We start from the raw sequence: 17576 nt of genomic DNA, 5'->3' as shown, positions 1-17576 counted from the left end.
AATATTTTGTTAATTTTGGAGCAGATAATATTTAAATAAAAATATAAAGAAAGAAAGAAAGAAAGAAAGAAAGAAAGAAAGAACAGTATCACTCAAAATGTTATAGAAATGTTTGGAAAAAGAAAAAGTCTCTTATGCTCACCAAGGCTGCATTTTTTTATAGTATACAATATTATAATTTAAGAAGTGCTGTCAAATTGATTAATCATGATTAAGTTTGTGTTTACATAGTATATAGACAGATAAATATACACAGCACACGAACGCACGGACACACATAAACACACACGTATATTATGTAAACACAAACACTTTTATTTTGGATTCAAGTAATCGTGATTAATCGATCTGACAGCACTAAATTTAAACTAACTGTTTTCTATGTTAAAATACAGTGTTGTAAAAGGTGATTTATTCCTATGATGGAAGAATCATTACTCTAGCCCAGGGGTCGGCAACCCGCAGCTCCTGAGCCCCATGTAGCTCTTACAATCCCTCTGCGGTGGCTTCCTGTAGCATGGGTGTACAATACGCGGAGGAGAGGAGGTGTGCCCCCCCAGTAATAAACTATTATACTGATTATACAATTAACCATAAATCTGTCATTATTAAAATATATAACAAATATATTATAGACGGCAAGAAATAAGATTTTTTTTTGTCAGACATACATAAATATATATTATTAGTCATATTCAGAGCCGGACAGTAACGGAGTACATTTACTTGAGTACAGTAATTAAGTACAATTTTGAGGGATCTGAACCTTACTCGAGTATCATTTTTGGGGAGTACTCATGACTTTACTAAAAGACATTTGAGAGGTAAATATTGTGCTCTTTACTCCGCTTCATTTCTATCCATAACCGTAAGTACCCGTTACTTCATCGGCCCCGTCCACACGGAGACGTGTGTTTACCCCAATCCAATCTTTTTTTTCCTCGTCTCAAGAAATATCCGTGTCTACATGAAACCACAAAACGATGTAGTACGCATGCCAGACCAGCATGTGGCGATGTATTTCTGTCACAGAGATACACTTAAAATGGAGAAGAAGACATGGACTTGCTCATAAACCTTGCACGTGGTACACAAACGAACATGGAACAATACATTTATTAATCCGTGTTAATGTTAGTTAATAAAAATACAATTTTATTTTTTTTTTTTTTTTTTTTTTTACTTTCATGGTGTTTGGAATGCTGTATAACATGTTGAAGCTTTGTTTAATTGCTGTGTAGATTGGTTAAGTAACACATTGCAGCATTTGACTTGTTAAATGGGTTCTTTATTCCATGTAAAGGCTTAAATGACTAATTCGTCACAGAATACATAAAATGTTTAATTAAACATTTAAACAATTAAAATTCATTATAAATGTTAATTAAAATGTTTAATTGAAATGGTAACATTTGTTCTCTGTTTTTAAAGGTTTACAACCTAATTTAACGAACAGACCAATCAACTGACAAAGCCAAAAATAAACTGATTGAGCTGGAAATTTGAGTCGTCCATGTGTCCTTTGGAACTTGAACAAGAGTAGGACTTGACAATGTGAGAGGAAGGGGGTTAATACTGTCACTCAAATGAGCTGAATATTTTTTTTCCCTTCTTTGTACACTGACCTAAACACAGCTGATTAGCTGATTTTCTTTAATCATTATTATTTTCTCTTCTTTGCTGCGTGTATAACACGTTCAGGTTCAGAGGTGTGTCGGAACATTGCTATATTGCCGCCTTTGCTGGTTTAGGGTTATTGATTTGATTGATGAAAAAAAAAACATAGAAACTCACATGTACACACAATTGTTAACTGAATTTAATTTTTTGATATTACACAGGCTGAGCATTTGCTTTGATGTTCTTGAGTATGCGGTGTGTTTAACATAGTCAGGTTCAAATGTGGGTGCAAAAAAATCCATTAAAACTCTAGCAGAGGTTTGTCAGATCGTTGCCATTGTGCTATTGCCTTGTGGGCAAGTGAGAAATGTTAAATAAAGAAACATAGTAAAAAGATGAAAATGACTTGATTTTACTTTCAATTCCTTTTACATTCTCCAAGGTATTAACATTAACATTTTTCATAACTCCATGTAGGACGTTTCTGTACATAAATGTAAGCACTGTGGCAGTAGTAATGCAATATTTAGAACATGTACTTTTAAAAACAAGTACTTCAGTACTTTTACTTAAGTACACAACTGACTGTAGTACTTTTACTTGTACTTAAGTAAAATTTAGCAAGGGGTATCTGTACTTTTACTCAAGTAATAAAGCTGTGTACTCTGTCCGCCTCTGGTCATATTATTATTATTATTACTACTACTACATTTTTACATACAGAACTTTGTTCCTCTTTCGGGCTTGAACTGATGGTAAAACTAAGGACATTATTAACTTACTGTATTTACATTTATTTTGAAAGATGAAGCATGATTATGCAAAGGGTCTTTACATTTCTGACGAGTGCTTGCTTTGTTCGGCCAATCACAATGCACTGGATCTGTTGGCCAATCAGAGCAGACTGCACTTGTTGGAAGGAGGGACTTTGTAGAAAACAACCTTTGAGAGAGGCGAGGCATAGAGCACCTACAATAATGTACAGTATTTGAAAAATAATGTGTTTTTTAACATTAAAACATGTCAACATACTCTGTTGCACCAAATACAAAAAAATAATGCTCTTTAAAAAAGCATCTTATGACCCCTTTAAATCCAAAAATAAGGCTGGTTACTTATTGGCTAACTTCTAGTTGGTCAAATTTGTACTTAAGACACTGTCCTAAACAACCTAAATATTTATTTAACTTTTTGCTAAAGTGATTTTTGCAGATCAATTAAAAAAATCTGTGCGTGCTAGGTCATTTATGTCTCAGGTGCAGCACGTTTCTTTGAAGGAACAGAGATAGGGTGCAGTTTTAACCTTGTGATGCCCAGTGCTTACATTAAAAATGCCACAGAATATGTGGAAAGCTGAATCAATGCAGGACTTATAGGCGTAATATTACAATTCTGGAATAGTGACAGTAAATGTATTAATAATATATGTTTCTGCTTCAAATCATTATTTAAATGTGTAGATTTTACAGTGAAAGCTTAAGTAATGCTCTATTATAAATAATAAAGAGTTTTTCCATGGAAAAAAAAGTTATGCTTTTTTTATATTGAACTGAATATCTGAAGTCTAAATGGGTTATGATAGGGTTTATGTGAAGCTTTTGTGGATGCCCTCAGGGACAGTGTTGTCTGGTGTCTTGGAGAGGGGGTGGAGGCTTTATTGCTTGTTTGTGCACATTTCCCAATGACATCGACTTTAATTAAGATAATTATCTTGCCTGCTTCTCATATCCCCACTGAAGAGTCTCATGCAAATGAGAACTGCCCTATGTCGTCCTCTGTGATCAATCACCACTGTGCTAGGGTGAATTTGGCTATTACTATGATAAATAAAAGTCATAAACGATAGACGGAATGAAAACAAAAGGATGTGAAAATGAGAGCCATGATGGAACAAAAAAAGATACAACTACTGTACATTTCACTTAATTTTCTTTGAATCCATTACAGTAAACAACAGGCTAATTAAAATTGCAACTGGCATCAATGGTGCCACCATCGACCCCAGGAAGTTAATGCAACAACTATTAGTTTAACATCAGGAATGGAGTTCATTCATTGGCTGTAATACAGCTCTGTTGGAACCTCTTCTCGCTCTCATTGCCAAATTCAAAGGAGCATTAAGTCCTGGAGACAAACTGGAGCTGCCATTTAGCCTCACAAAAACATTTTCCAGGGTTACCCCTCTATCTCATAAAGCAGACTGATGTGTTTGCCCTGCGCCAGTGTGATTAACTTATTAACTTTGGGAGGCCCGTATACAGGTTGGCCCTGTCTCGGAGCATCTTTGTATTCCCTTACGTGTTTCCAGATCATTTTCCAATGGGCTCTTTGACAGCCTGCCAGTTCTAATGCTGCTGGTGTAACACACCTTGTCAACTCCAATAAGCTCATGTATATATCACTGAGATTTCCCTTAAAACTTGTATTATGCAAGTACTTTAAAATTACCCTCAATTTTAAAGCAACAGGTGTGACGTCAAGGAGTGAAAAGGGCACTGAGATAAAAAAAAAATGCATATGCATACACAAAGGATTGCAACGAAACAGACAGAAGGGCTGATAGATAGATAGATAGATAGATAGATAGATAGATAGATAGATAGATAGATAGATAGATAGATAGATAGATAGATAGATAGATAGATAGATAGATAGAATAATTACAACAAGATAATTATGTAACAGCAAATACATTTTAAAACAATCTTCCACACTGCACTTAGACAATAAACGGTATTTCATAACAGCACTGAATTTGACACAGGAGTTATTTCTCTGAAAGAAGGCTGTCTTTAGTCTTTCTCCTGCTCTTCCCTAGAGACGACACCCCGAAAACCTAGCTGAAGCATGAACATGATGGCCTCTATTCAGTTTTCCAAAGTGAGGGGAGAAAACTGGCCAGCTTCTGGAGCTCCTGATCTTGAGCGGAGTTAAATGCAAAGCAGCCTAATGCAGTAGGACAAGCTTAATTAGAAATATTACAGTAGGGGCCACAAAGATCCTGCCGGGGCCACGGGGTCATCCAGCAGTGCTGAGCAACACAACCCCATGATTAATGAAAGGCAGAAAGTGATGACTGCACATGTTTCTTTGGTGCAGGGTGGAAACAAAGGCAAAACAAACCACGACTTTGAAAGAGAAGGCCTCAGAAAATTGATTACAGGGAATAAATGAATAAAAGAAATGCATCAATATTAAAATTGTTGCCAATACCAATAAGCAGACAAATATTTTCATGTCATGGTCAATAATCAATAAATAGCTAATCGTTTTTTTTATTAATAATAAAATTAATAATAATAACAACACTAAAATGAACCATTTAAATTACTACAAGTGAATTGTACCCCTACACTTTTTTCGAAGGGACATCATGGGATTTTTAATGACCACAGATAGTTAGGACCTTGGTTTTATGTCTCATCCAAAAGATGGTGCTTTTTGTTAGTATAATGTCTACAGTATGTCACTAAACTGAGGCATTAGGACCCAATATTGACTGACAGCAATAAAATTGATTAATTACTAAATAAAATTACTATATTTGTTAAATGTACTAATATTAGTTTTACTACTAATTTCTAAGATATGGTAAAATAACAATTCACAATAAAAACATCAAATAATAATAACTATTACAAATAATTATTAATTATTTTTTAGATTAAATTAAATTGCTAAATGTGATGATTTGATGTTTTCAATAATATTTGCTAAGATAAAGAATAATCATTCATAAACCACATTAAGGATGAATAAATATAATAAATAAATTAGTATAAATTACAAATTACTTGGCTGTGAATTATGACTTCATACTATCATATGACTGTCATATCATATGACTGCATAAAATTTGAGTATGAGTCCAGGCGCGCAGATGGCACTAGGTACGGGGGGGACATGACCCCCCCAGATTCATAGTGACCCGATCCGTCCCCCTCACTGTCTCGATGAAAGGCTCTATTGGTAAACAGAGGATTAATCTGAGTTTCCGCTATGTACATTAGTTTAAGTAGTGGCGACCCGGCCCGCCGCTCCTTAAACGTGTACTAAACGATTTTTGAAACACGCTTTTGACGACAATGTCTGACCGAGTCCCAAAACACACTTGTAGCCAATCAGCGGCAAGGGGGCGTGTCTTGTCCTGATAGCAAGAAGAGAGCGCTCAATTTGAGTGCACAGGACACATATTACATTACATTTACATTTAGTCATTTAGCAGACGCTTTTATTAAAAATTAGCATATTAGCAGATCGACTACAGATTGAGAGAGATGGCAGATAAAAAAGAGGGTTTACAATCAGGCAAGAGGTAGGACCTGCGTAAATATCGGAGCAGCTTTCCAGCAGTGGAGAGAAACTCAAGGATTGGGAAGGGCTCGAATCGGACGCCGAAGTTTATTTGTTTCTTTTTGATAGGTGAGTAACGTTGATTTTGCATTGTTTCACACAACCTATCCATGTTGGCTTTTGTTTGAATATGCTTGTGTGTCATCTTCGCTTGTTTCTGCGATCGTCGTTGCCATGGTTGTGTATGTACGTGTGGGGTGAAGATTTCAAAATAGAGGCGAGGAACAGTGGCCTAGAGAGCTCAACGCGCTGCAACTTCACAAAATGCGTTCAAATAGAAAAAGCACCATCAAATTAAGAAAAGTTCTTCATCAGTTTGACAGCACACATGCTGCAAATACTCGCAACACAACGAAATACAAAAACAAGTTGCAAATTCTCAAAAAAAAATTTTGTATTGATTACCATTTGTATAACAGGGACGTGCGGTCAGGGTAGGCAGGGTAGAAAGTGCCTCACCAAAGGAAATGTTGACATTACATTTATTAATTCCAAGAGCTTTATTAATTCACCACATTATTAATTGCATTAATTTTATTCCAAATATTATTTTTTTAACAAAAATTTTCAGGAATACACATAATATACTCATTTTGCCATTGTTTGCTCCTAAAAACCGTTGTTTCATGCAGGAAATTCAAAAGCCATGGCCATTGAGGCAGAGGTGAGCGGTGCCTCTTTGGTCCATAGAACGTAGTTTATGTAGGTTTGCGCATGCGCAGTCAGTTCTCATGCTGTCTTGAATTATCAACATTGAGGCAGAGACCGAGCTTGCTTCATGTCACGTGATCTACTCGCTCTCACTCAATCCGCGCGCTTCCCGAATACTAGCATCTAGTATACTTGCGTGTCGGTGTGTGCGCCTAGCAGTTTGTAGGAGCGAATAAGCTGTTTTTGTACTTTAAAGCTGTACTGCTGACGCAATGTTTTCTGACTGTAGCCTGGTGCGCCGTCACCAGACCAAAAGTGTGTGTGTGTGTGTGTGCGCCGTGGCTGTCTGTGCGCGTTTGCGCATTTTGATGGAGTGACTGCGCCGCCTCCTTCTCTGTGTCCCTCACAAAACATTTGTTTGTTGTATAAGTCATAAGATAGATGTGTCCATTAATTTGATTATTATATTTGATTGTGCATTAGCCTCACATGACTGACTTTGCTGAATGCAGGCAGCGATCTGATGATGCCTGATATGAACTTGGGTTGCTAAATTAACTGAATGAATATATGAACATATATTCCACACATTGATAGGTCACAGCCTACCCATGACAAGATTTCACTGCACGTTACTGTTGTATAACCACAGTTGTATAAATACCATGGTTAAACTATGGTTAGAGTAGTAAATCCATGGTTAATTTGTGCATGATTACAGTAACCATTTTTTGGTTTGCTTTTTTATATAATAAATGTATGTATTAATTAATTCATTTCAATAGTAAAACCATAGACTATGTTTAGTTTTTGTAAGGTAAGTTGTAAAATAAGTTTGCCAGCTTACATAACTGTTCACAGTTACGGTAATTCTGTATTTAGTTAGCTTATTTAGGCTAATAATATCCACACACACACAAAAAAGCTAAGTAATCGTATGACCAGGATTGTTAAAATAAACAAAGATCTTTTCAGAGCAAACATTGATAAATTATGCCCCAGCCATATTTGTCTCTTTACGGTTCCCTTAAATATTTCCGATGTCATCTGTGTTTTTTGCAGCACATTTCTTTGTTTGTTTGTATTGTGAGTATTTGCAGCACGTGTTTTCAAACTGATGAAGATGTTTTCATAAATTGCAGGTATTTTTGTCATTTGCAGCATGTTTATCTCTCTCGGCCACCGTAGCAGGTCCTGTTGGGGTATATGGGTGTGTTTGTTTTGGTGCTAAAGACTCGGTTCAGGCCAGACGCAGGCTGAAGCACAATAATAATCGAATCATTACTTTGTACCCACCTTCTCACTACATGCTGTTCTGTTGTCAAACACACGACGATGGTGCTGCCACTGACATTTACATTCTCTGTGTGAGTATTGCTATGACTCCTGACCCCGGGGTCCTACGAGGAGCTGGTAGCTGCCTCAATTGTGCCTGTAGCGGTAACCATAATGATCATATACAGGTGCATCTCAAACAATTTGAATGTCATGGAAAATAATTCAAAAAAGCAAACTTTCTTATATTCTAGATTCAATGCACACAGACTGAAATATGTCAAGAGTTTTTTGTTTTAATTCTGATGGTGATCTACAGCTTAGAAAAATGAAAAGTAGAAAATTAAGTACTCAATACTTGGTTGGGGCTTCAGTTTGGCGTGGCATGAAGGTGATCAGCCTGTGGCACTGCAGAGGTGTTATTGAAGCCCAGGTTGCTTTGTTAGTGCCCTTCAGCTCCTCTGTATTGTTTGTCAGATGTTACTTATCTTCCTCTTCACAATACCCCATAGAGTCTCTGTGAGGTTCAGGTCAGGTGAGTTGGCTGGCCAATAAAGCACAGTTATATCATGGTCAGCAAACCACTGGGAAGTGGTTTTGGCACTGTGGGCAGGAGCTAAATTCCTGCTGGAAGAGGAAATCAGCATCTCCATAAAGCTTGTCAGCAGATGGAAGATGAAAGTGCTCCCAAAAATCTCCTGGTAGATGGCTGCATTGACTTTGAACTTGATAAAACACAATGGAGCAACACCAGCAGACATCACAGCTCCCCAAATCACCTCTGACTTCAGAAACCTCACACTGGACTTTTCATTCTGTGCCTTTCCAGTCTTCCTCCAGACTCCAGACATTGATTTCCAAATGAAATGCTAAATTTACTTTCATCTAAAAAGAGGACTGTGGTCCACTGAGGAACAGTCCAGTACTTTTTCTTCTTACCCCAGGTGAAATGCTTCTGTTGTTTTTTCTGGTTCAGGTGTGGCTTGGTTCTAGGAATGTGAAGGCTGTAGCCCTTTTCCTGAAGACGTCATAGTGTGGTGACTTGATGGTTGCTTGTGCACCTTTTCCTACCACACCTTTTCCTTTTAGTAAACTGTCTATGAATATATTTTGATACAGCACTCTGTGAACAGCCAGCCCTTTCAGCAATGACCTTCTGTGGCTTAACCTCCTTGTGGAGGGTGTTGATGATCGTCTTCTGGACAACTGTGAAGTCAGTCTTTCCCATAATTGTGGTTGCATGTTCTAAACTAGCCTAGGAGGTACCCTGTATTTATACTCAAAATTAATCAAACTATTCAAGCTCAAAATAGAATATTCAAATTTTTGAGATACTGATTTTTTTATTTTCCTTAGCTGTAAGTCGTAACCATCAGAATTTAAACAAAAAAATATTGAAATATTTAAGTTTGTGTGCAATGACTCTAGAATATGAGAAAGTTTGCTTTTTTGAATTAATTTACAAAAAATAAAGACCTTTTCTATGATATTCAAATTTTTTGAGATGCAATTGTACTGTCATCTATGACTGAGCTGGTGATTTTTCTGGACTGAAAAAATTTGACTGCTGGACAGCTTGGTCCCCCCCAGTTAAAAAATCCCATCTGTGCCCCTGTATGAGTCATACGGCTACCTAAGGATTGGTTTAACTTTCTCGGTTAACTTTCTTTAACTGTTCCATCTTGTCAGTTTCAGATTTCCAAGTTCACTTTGAAGTTTCTTCTCTTCCTCCACCATCCACTTTTAACCAAGACTGGGGTGTGCAGTGCCATGGAAAGGAAGCAGAGAGAGGTTGACCAAACATCCAGCCAAGCCGGCAGTGCTTTACACAGCTACTGATCTGCTCTCCACGGAAAAACAGTTCTGGAAGATTGAGTTGGACAGGGTTCACAGGGGTAGCTTGGGCAAAGAACAGACAAGCTATCAAGGCATTCTCGTGCTACCTGGCCTTCCAATGAACGTTCTCCAGAGATGGAGAGCGCCTCAAGAAAGATGACATGGCTATTCTTCAAACAAACTGAAAACATATATCAGATCTTTCCAGTAAGAAGTTATTAACTTATTGAGTTATTAACACACATTGTCATTACAGATGAGGCTCTACCGACAGGAGAAAGAAAATGCATTTGGGATTTAAGATTTGAGAGTCTCATGTGCATTTGACCTTTCCTCTTTAAATCTCTCTGGAGCCACTGTCCCATCTCTCATGCTCAAGGCATTCAATATGACACTCTGCCTTCATGCATAAAGGATGCCTTGTCAAGGTCAATCTCAAAACATACTTTCAGGAAAAAAATTAAATAAAATAGTGGGTGTTGAGATCTTCAGGTTAACAGATCGATAAATTAATATTTTGAAGCTAACCTGTGGAATACTGGTGGATAATACGTGTGAAGAACAGGACTGCCTACAGGCTTGAACTATAGAAAATGCAGTTTTGTGGGGAAATGAAAAAAAAAAAATTTTTTTATTTATTATTATTATTATTAATATTTTACAGTGTACATTACTTTTTGCATCACGTTTAATTATGTGCAAGTATGCATAGATATGCAGTAATGTACAGCTCTCAGGTTAGTGGAAATATGGTTTTAAGAGGGATTCACAGAACCAACACAATTATAATGGTTTGTACAATGCCATGGATCTGGCCAGTAATAGATATGGCACTTTAAAATTCGTACAGGCTTACAACAACACCATATTTTAATCCATCCCTGATCATATGACCCATATAAAGGAAACTTGTGTAAAATCATGCAGCGAATGGCACGAAATGTGGAAGTGCCTTAAGAAATGAGGTTTGAAGATTGAGCATGTCCTGTCCCAGTACTTGTTCCTTGGGTAATTGTGTGAAGTATTTGACAAGCTTAATTTCTCTCTCAAATGACTTTTATGCCTGACTGGGTTCATTCTCCATGATGTCATTTTTTGTGTAAAGTGAACAATGAGCTGGATCTAGTCCTCTGCGCCGCTCAATCGCAAGTCCCCAGAATTTGTCAATAGGAACGGATATTATCATCAGTTGGAATAAAGAACATTATTATGACAACAGCAATCCAAGTATGGCGGACATCTGTGGAGGTATGACTGATATGTTCTCGGCACATGTACAACACACGTCTTATGGATTTCATTAAGGAGCCGGACGGGTAGTGATACGATTATGCACTAAATTGGTTCAAACAGACTTGTTCTGGCTCTAAGTCCTCTGAATGATGAGAAATTGTCTTCTTAAAATTTAAGGCAACAAGGAAACAAACAAATCCTTGACATTTACATAAATTCTGACTGTTTGAATCATGCTCGGGTTGACAGTAGCACATCTGTGGGGAAGAAAAAGTCAGCCTAATGGCTTCAGTAAAAGCTACATTAATACAATTACGCAGCAGAAGACTGTTATCACCTTCTTACTGCATTTACAAAAAAGCTGTCTAAACCTTTAATGTACTTTTATGTACTTTAACAATTAATGAGGCTTTTTAAGAGTATTTTGGCTTAATATGCACAGTTTAGCACTTAGACGCAATTATTTGGGCTTTTTTGTGTCTAACATCTAAGTGTGGATTTTATAATGCAAAAAGCAAGATTTGCTACAGAAACTATTGAATAAAACAAAGCCCAGCAAATAGAAGAAAGAAAGGATACAAAAAACAGTATTCACTTGCTGTTTGCTTTTAAATGGATGGAAAATGTTCATACATAAGTTGAAGAGAAAAAAAAAGGCTAGTCATTTAACTGCAAAATGGAAACAATCAATAAGTTAATTTTTACTGAATTAAGTAACAGCAGGATAGAGAACAGCTTCTCATTTTCTTAGGTATTGATTATAATTGGTTGACTCCAACAGGTCTGAACACACTCACTGCTGGGGGTTCATCACTGCACAGCAATATAAAAGATTTCTTCTTGGGTGAATTAAAACAAACAAAATAATAGCATTAGCTTGCCTACTGGTTTAAAGCATAGTTTCAGATATAGTTTCTTCTTTGCTCAGAAACTGATGTTACAGAAATCATAATCTTGCTCCTCCACTTAACCCCAGCATGCTCCAGGGAGACTGCATCTGCAGTTAGCACACTCTAAATCAGTTTGAATGAAAGCTATTTTCTAAATAATAAATAATTAAGCAAAGCAACAGGGAAGCTTGGAGCCATTGCAAATTCATCACTCTAATCATTCTAATTAAATCACATTGAGTAAACATATTTGATTTGGAGTTACATCGGTGCTATTAGCATGGTTGTGTTTTTATTAATTGTGTTATAATTATAATAAGGAATAGCATTATTTCAGTTTTCATGCCTTTTTTAATTAAAATAACTTAGCCACTTTTATCCTGCACCACCAACATTGTCATTTAAGTAAAATTCTCAGGTCATTTCAGAGATTCAGAGAGAGAAAAAAAAGTTATTTTAAGTGATTGGGGAAAATAAACAACATTGCTGTTTTATGGTATTTCAGATCAAATAAATGCAGCCTTGGTGAGCATAAGAGACTTTCAAATACAGCAATTCTGAAATTGGGCTTTGGAGACTCCTGGTGTTCTTGTCAGGGTTCTGTCACTTCAGTCTAGTGTTATTCATGGTTTTGTGACAGAGCCCTGATACTCTCCTCATGTCATTGTTTTCATGTGAGCACGCGGCTTCGAGACTGCTCGAGCCGTGCACTCTTGTCTGCGTGTCCTGTTTCTTGTTGGATCGTGGTTTTCGGATCCCAACACTCATGTTTTGCTGAGTTTCGGTTTCGTGTCGGGGACTGGACACTCGCGCTCCATGTTCTGTTCTGTCAAAGTGTTGTCTTGTATTGTTGCACACAGCTCGAGTTATCGGCTGTGTGCTTTCTTGTTCTATTTTGTCTTGTGCTGTCGCACGCAGCTTAGTTTTTACTGGCTGCGTGCTGTCTTGTGTAAACACGCGGTTTATGAGCTTGCTCATTAGCTGCGTGTTTGTGTCTAATTCAAGCACATGGTTTGTGATTTGGTTTGCTGGCCATGTGCTTGTTTTTGTTTTGTGTGAGCACATGGCTTTTGTCTTATTTCCTATGTGCCATGTGCTCTCGTCAATTGTCTTGACCCCACCCATCTTGTTACCTGGTTATTGATGTAATTTTCCCCACATGTGTTCCCTCGTTACCCTCATTAGCTCCCTATTTATTGTCCTTGTGTTTGCAGTCTGGTTGCTAGTTTGTTGTTGAATATTTGTCTTTGCTTTGCCTTGCCTTGTCAGTCCAGATTTGTCTGTTTCCCCTACGGGGTAGTTTTTGTTTGTTTATTTTATTATTACTATTAAAGAGCCCTTCTCTCTGCATCATTGAGTCCTCGCCTCACCCTCTATCCGAACCCTGACAGTACGAACTAGCCACTATGAGGACTCATTGGAAGATAGGTTTGCACCTTCCACCAGCCTCCACTCTCTCCAGCACCCACTATCAGCACATGCTCCAGTTTAAAACCTTGATCTCTCTCCATCAACAAGGGACTGATGTGAGGGATTTTGCCCTGCAGTTCAGTGGTACTGCAGAGGGATTGGATTTTAATGACGCGGCCCTAAAGGACCTCTTCAATTACGCCCTTGATGAGCCTCTCAGCTGGTGTAGAATGAGGGGGCTGGACCACCTGTCGTTTGGGGAATTTGTGGAGTTCGTGGCAAGTTCCCCAGCTAAGGAGGCTGCAGTGCTGCCTGTGGTGCCCGTCAAAGCTGCAGTTCCCCCTATGGTGGATGAAGGAGCTGCAGTACCCCCAGGGGTGACTTGTGACACTGCAGAACCCCTAGAGGTGGCCGAAGAGACTGCAGCACCTCACTCTCGTAGACGGAGGAGGGGAAAGAAGAGGAATGGCTCTGCCACGCCAATGCCAGAGGAGCCTGATGAGGCTGCAGCGCCCCCAGAGGAGCCTGATCAGGCTGCAGCGCCCCCAGAGGTGCCTGATGAGGCTGCAGCAACCCCAGTAGTGGCCGACGACATTACAGTGCCCCAGTCTCGGAGACGGAGGAGGAGGAGAAAGGCTTCCTCCATCCCACATGGCCCAGAGGCCATTCAGGAGCCCACTGCTGGCCTGGAGGCCATTCCAGTCATGCCCAAGCTCCTTGCCCTGCCGGCGCCGCCAAAGTTCCTTGCCCTGATGCCGGCTCTGTCTAAGCTCCCTGCCCTGATGCCGGCTCTGCCCTTGATGAGTGCCTTGCCGGTTTTGCCCTTCCTATCTGTCGGGGTCCCTGTTTGGCTGGAGGCCTCCTGGTCTCTCTGTCTGGTTCCACCCTGCTAATCTGCCGGGGTTCCTGTTAGGCTGGATCCTCACTGGTTCGTCCCTCCGGCTCCGCCCTGGTCTCTTTCAATAACTGCTTGGGTTTTCCTGTTGCTTGGCTGGGCTCCCTTCCCTCCCTCCCCTTTTTTTGTCTGTATTTTGATTTCCATTTCTTGTGTTCTGTTGTGTACCAGGCTTGGGTTGCCATGCCTGTGCTGTTTTGTTTTTGGGTGTTCCTCGTTAAGGACGCCAGGTGGTGTCCCTTTTGAGGGGGGCTAGTGTCAGGGTTCTGTCACTTCAGTCTAGAGTTATTCATGGTTTTGTGACAGAGCCCTGATACTCTCCTCATGTCATTGTTTTCATGTGAGCACGCGGCTTCGAGACTGCTCGAGCCGTGCACTCTTGTCTGCGTGTCCTGTTTCTTGTTGGAGCATGGTATCTGATCCCGGCACTCATGTTTTGCTGAGTTTCGGTTTCGTGTCGGGGACTGGACACTCGCGCTCCATGTTCTGTTTTATTGTGGTAACGTACGGTCTCAAAGTGTTGTCTTGTATTGTTGCACACAGCTCGAGTTATCGACTGTGTGATTTCTTGTTCTATTTTGTGTTGTGCTGTCGCACGCAGCTTAGATTTTACTGGCTGCGTGCTGTCTTGTGTAAACACGCAGTTTATGAGCTTGCTTATTAGCTGCGTGTTTGTGTCTAATTCAAGCACATGGTTTGTGATTTGGTTTGCTGGCCATGTGCTTGTTTTTGTTTTGTGTGAGCACATGGCTTTTATCTTCGTTCCTATATGTGCCATGTGCTCTCGTCAATTGTCTTGACCCCACCCATCTTGTTACCTGGTTATTGATGTAATTTTATTAATGTTCCCTCGTTACCCTCCTCATTAGCTCCCTATTAATTGTCCTTGTGTTTGCAGTCTGGTTGCTAGTTCGTCGTCGAATATTTGTCTTTGCTTTTCTTGCCTTGTCAGTCCAGATTTGTCTGTTTCCCCTACGGGGTAGTTTTTGTTTGTTTATTTTATTATTACTATTAAAGAGCCCTTCTCTCTGCATCATGGAGTCCTCGCCTCATCCCTCTACCCGAACCCTGACAGTTCTATCTAAAATGCTCTGTCAAAAATGTTTTGATTTAAGAACTGTCACCAAAAATCATACAAAGCCAAATTAGCAGCTACAATAATTAACTTTAATTATAAATATAGGACAGACTTTCAAGTTCTGCTTGGACTCTTTTGGTGATGAACTGCCAGCAGCAGAGCATGTAATAAGTGTGTTAGCCAAATTCAAGTTTATAGTTACGTTTGTTGTCTACTTTATTATTGGCTCTAACCGGCATGAGTGCCATCCAATTAAAAACACAGAAATAGTTCAGCAGTCCAAATCAGAGGCTTACAAGCCAACTATTTTATCACACCAACAATAAAAATCTGTAAGTGTTATTTAAAAATAATCAAATACAAAAATAGCTGGTTCACTAACAGTTGTAAGAAAGGGTGCTTGGTCTAAAAAAAATAAATAAAAAAATAAAAATAAAAAAACACAGAAGCCCTGGCTTAGAAAGCTCTTCTCATGTCTTCAGGGGATATTCAAAGGCACACAGCCATTTCAAAGGTGTGCAGTCAAATACACTTGATCAAAGACTGAGATGACAAATGAGAAGACTCACTGTGATCCACAAATAAGATCAAACCAATTAGAGAGGTGAATGATCTGTGCTATTTTTATCACGATTTTCACATTATTCAAAATTAAACTTATTAATCACATACAGCCTCACTGTCCTCAGTATAAATATCCTGACTGGTTTTATTTGTACGCACATTGGAACTAAAGTAAGGATAAATCTGTGCAGTTCGGTAACATTCAAACAACAGTAAAAATCACACTCAAAATAGATTTGATGCCATCTGGAGCCAATATGAAGTGGCATGAAGTCAGCTTGTCCCTTTTCACTGGTAAACAGAAAATTATTCTAGACCAAATACTATGGACAACATTTTCCCGAAGCAGCATTTCAAGATTCAAGATTTTTATTTGTCAAATACATGGTTATATGGAGAGCATATGACGAGCAGCTAAATGTAAGTATTTGCATTTGCAATTCCCTAAAGATATCTACTGTATATACAGTACATAAACTTCCCCTAGCCAACAGAATAATATTTGTTTTTTAAGGTTTCACCAGCCTTATGTTAAGGCAGGAGACTCTCATGTTGTGAAGATCTGTCATTTTTCAAGTCTCTCCAGGTAACAAACATCTGATTGGCAGTGTGTTATGTATTCATTATAGTATCGACAGGCTGGGCAAGAAGGGAAAAGTCATCTGCTAACACAAGCCTTGGGTTAATCTCTGATAAGTCAATCTGAAAATCCAGTCAACCTTGATGAAAAGCACGTCAAACAAATGCTGAAGAGTTTACCTTATCCTCCCTGCAGACCTTTTTTTTTGTTTTTGTTTCCTTCGTCCTTAAAGTCTAATCGCATCTCCAAAATGGCACTTGGCATTCAATGGGCTAATGGGGATCAGGATGTCAGGTGCAGCTAGTGTCTCCCTTCAGCTCACCTGTCCCATAATTCAAATTCAAAAGAACACAATGCTTGAAGCAAGGACTTTTTCTGAAGCAAAGCCAGGCGAATGTAAAACAGACTGTCTCTCTCCAAAGCAGAAAATGGAGGAGAAATACGATGTTGAATTTTCACAGGATTTGGCAGTGCAGTCTTCTTGTGGACTTAGCTTTCTGTAGGAGACAAAATAATTTTAAACTAAAATTATAACTTTACTATACAGTACTTGTTTTTTTTCTAGGATCTTACAAGCAGTGTAAAGTACTAGGAAGGATGGATGGACAGAATAATAGATCGATGAGAAAGAATAAAATAGTGCTTTCAAATATACTATTTAAATATGTTCAAGATAGAGATAATTATTCTTAATAATATTATAATTCTCTAGCCATTCTATAAATGTTATACTTAATATGTACAGTACAGAACAAAAGTTTTGACACACCTTCTCATTCAAAGAGTTTTCTTTATTTTCATGACTATGAAAATTGTAGATTCACACTGAAGGCATCACAACTATGAATTAACACATGTGGAATTATATATGGAATTATATACATAACAAAAAAGTGTGAAACAACTGAAAATATGTCATATTGTAGGTTCTTCAAAGTAGCCACCTTTTGCTTTGATTACTGCTTTGCACACTCTTGGCATTCTCTTGATGAGCTTCAAGAGGTAGTCACCTGAAATGGTCTTCCAACAGTCTTGAAGGAGTTCCCCGAGAGATGCTTAGCACTTGTTGGCCCTTTTGCCTTCTGTCTGCGGTCCTGCTCACCCCTAAACCATCTCGATTGGCTTCAGGTCCGGTGACTGTGGAGGCCAGGTCATCTGGCGCAGCACCCCATCACTCTCCTTCTTGGTCAA

The sequence above is a fragment of the Carassius carassius genome, chromosome 8, assembly GCF_963082965.1.
Source record: "Carassius carassius chromosome 8, fCarCar2.1, whole genome shotgun sequence".
In the NCBI taxonomy this organism is placed as follows: domain Eukaryota; kingdom Metazoa; phylum Chordata; class Actinopteri; order Cypriniformes; family Cyprinidae; genus Carassius; species Carassius carassius.
The sequence above is the reverse complement of the archived record's forward strand: the minus strand, read 5'-3'. Positions refer to the sequence as shown.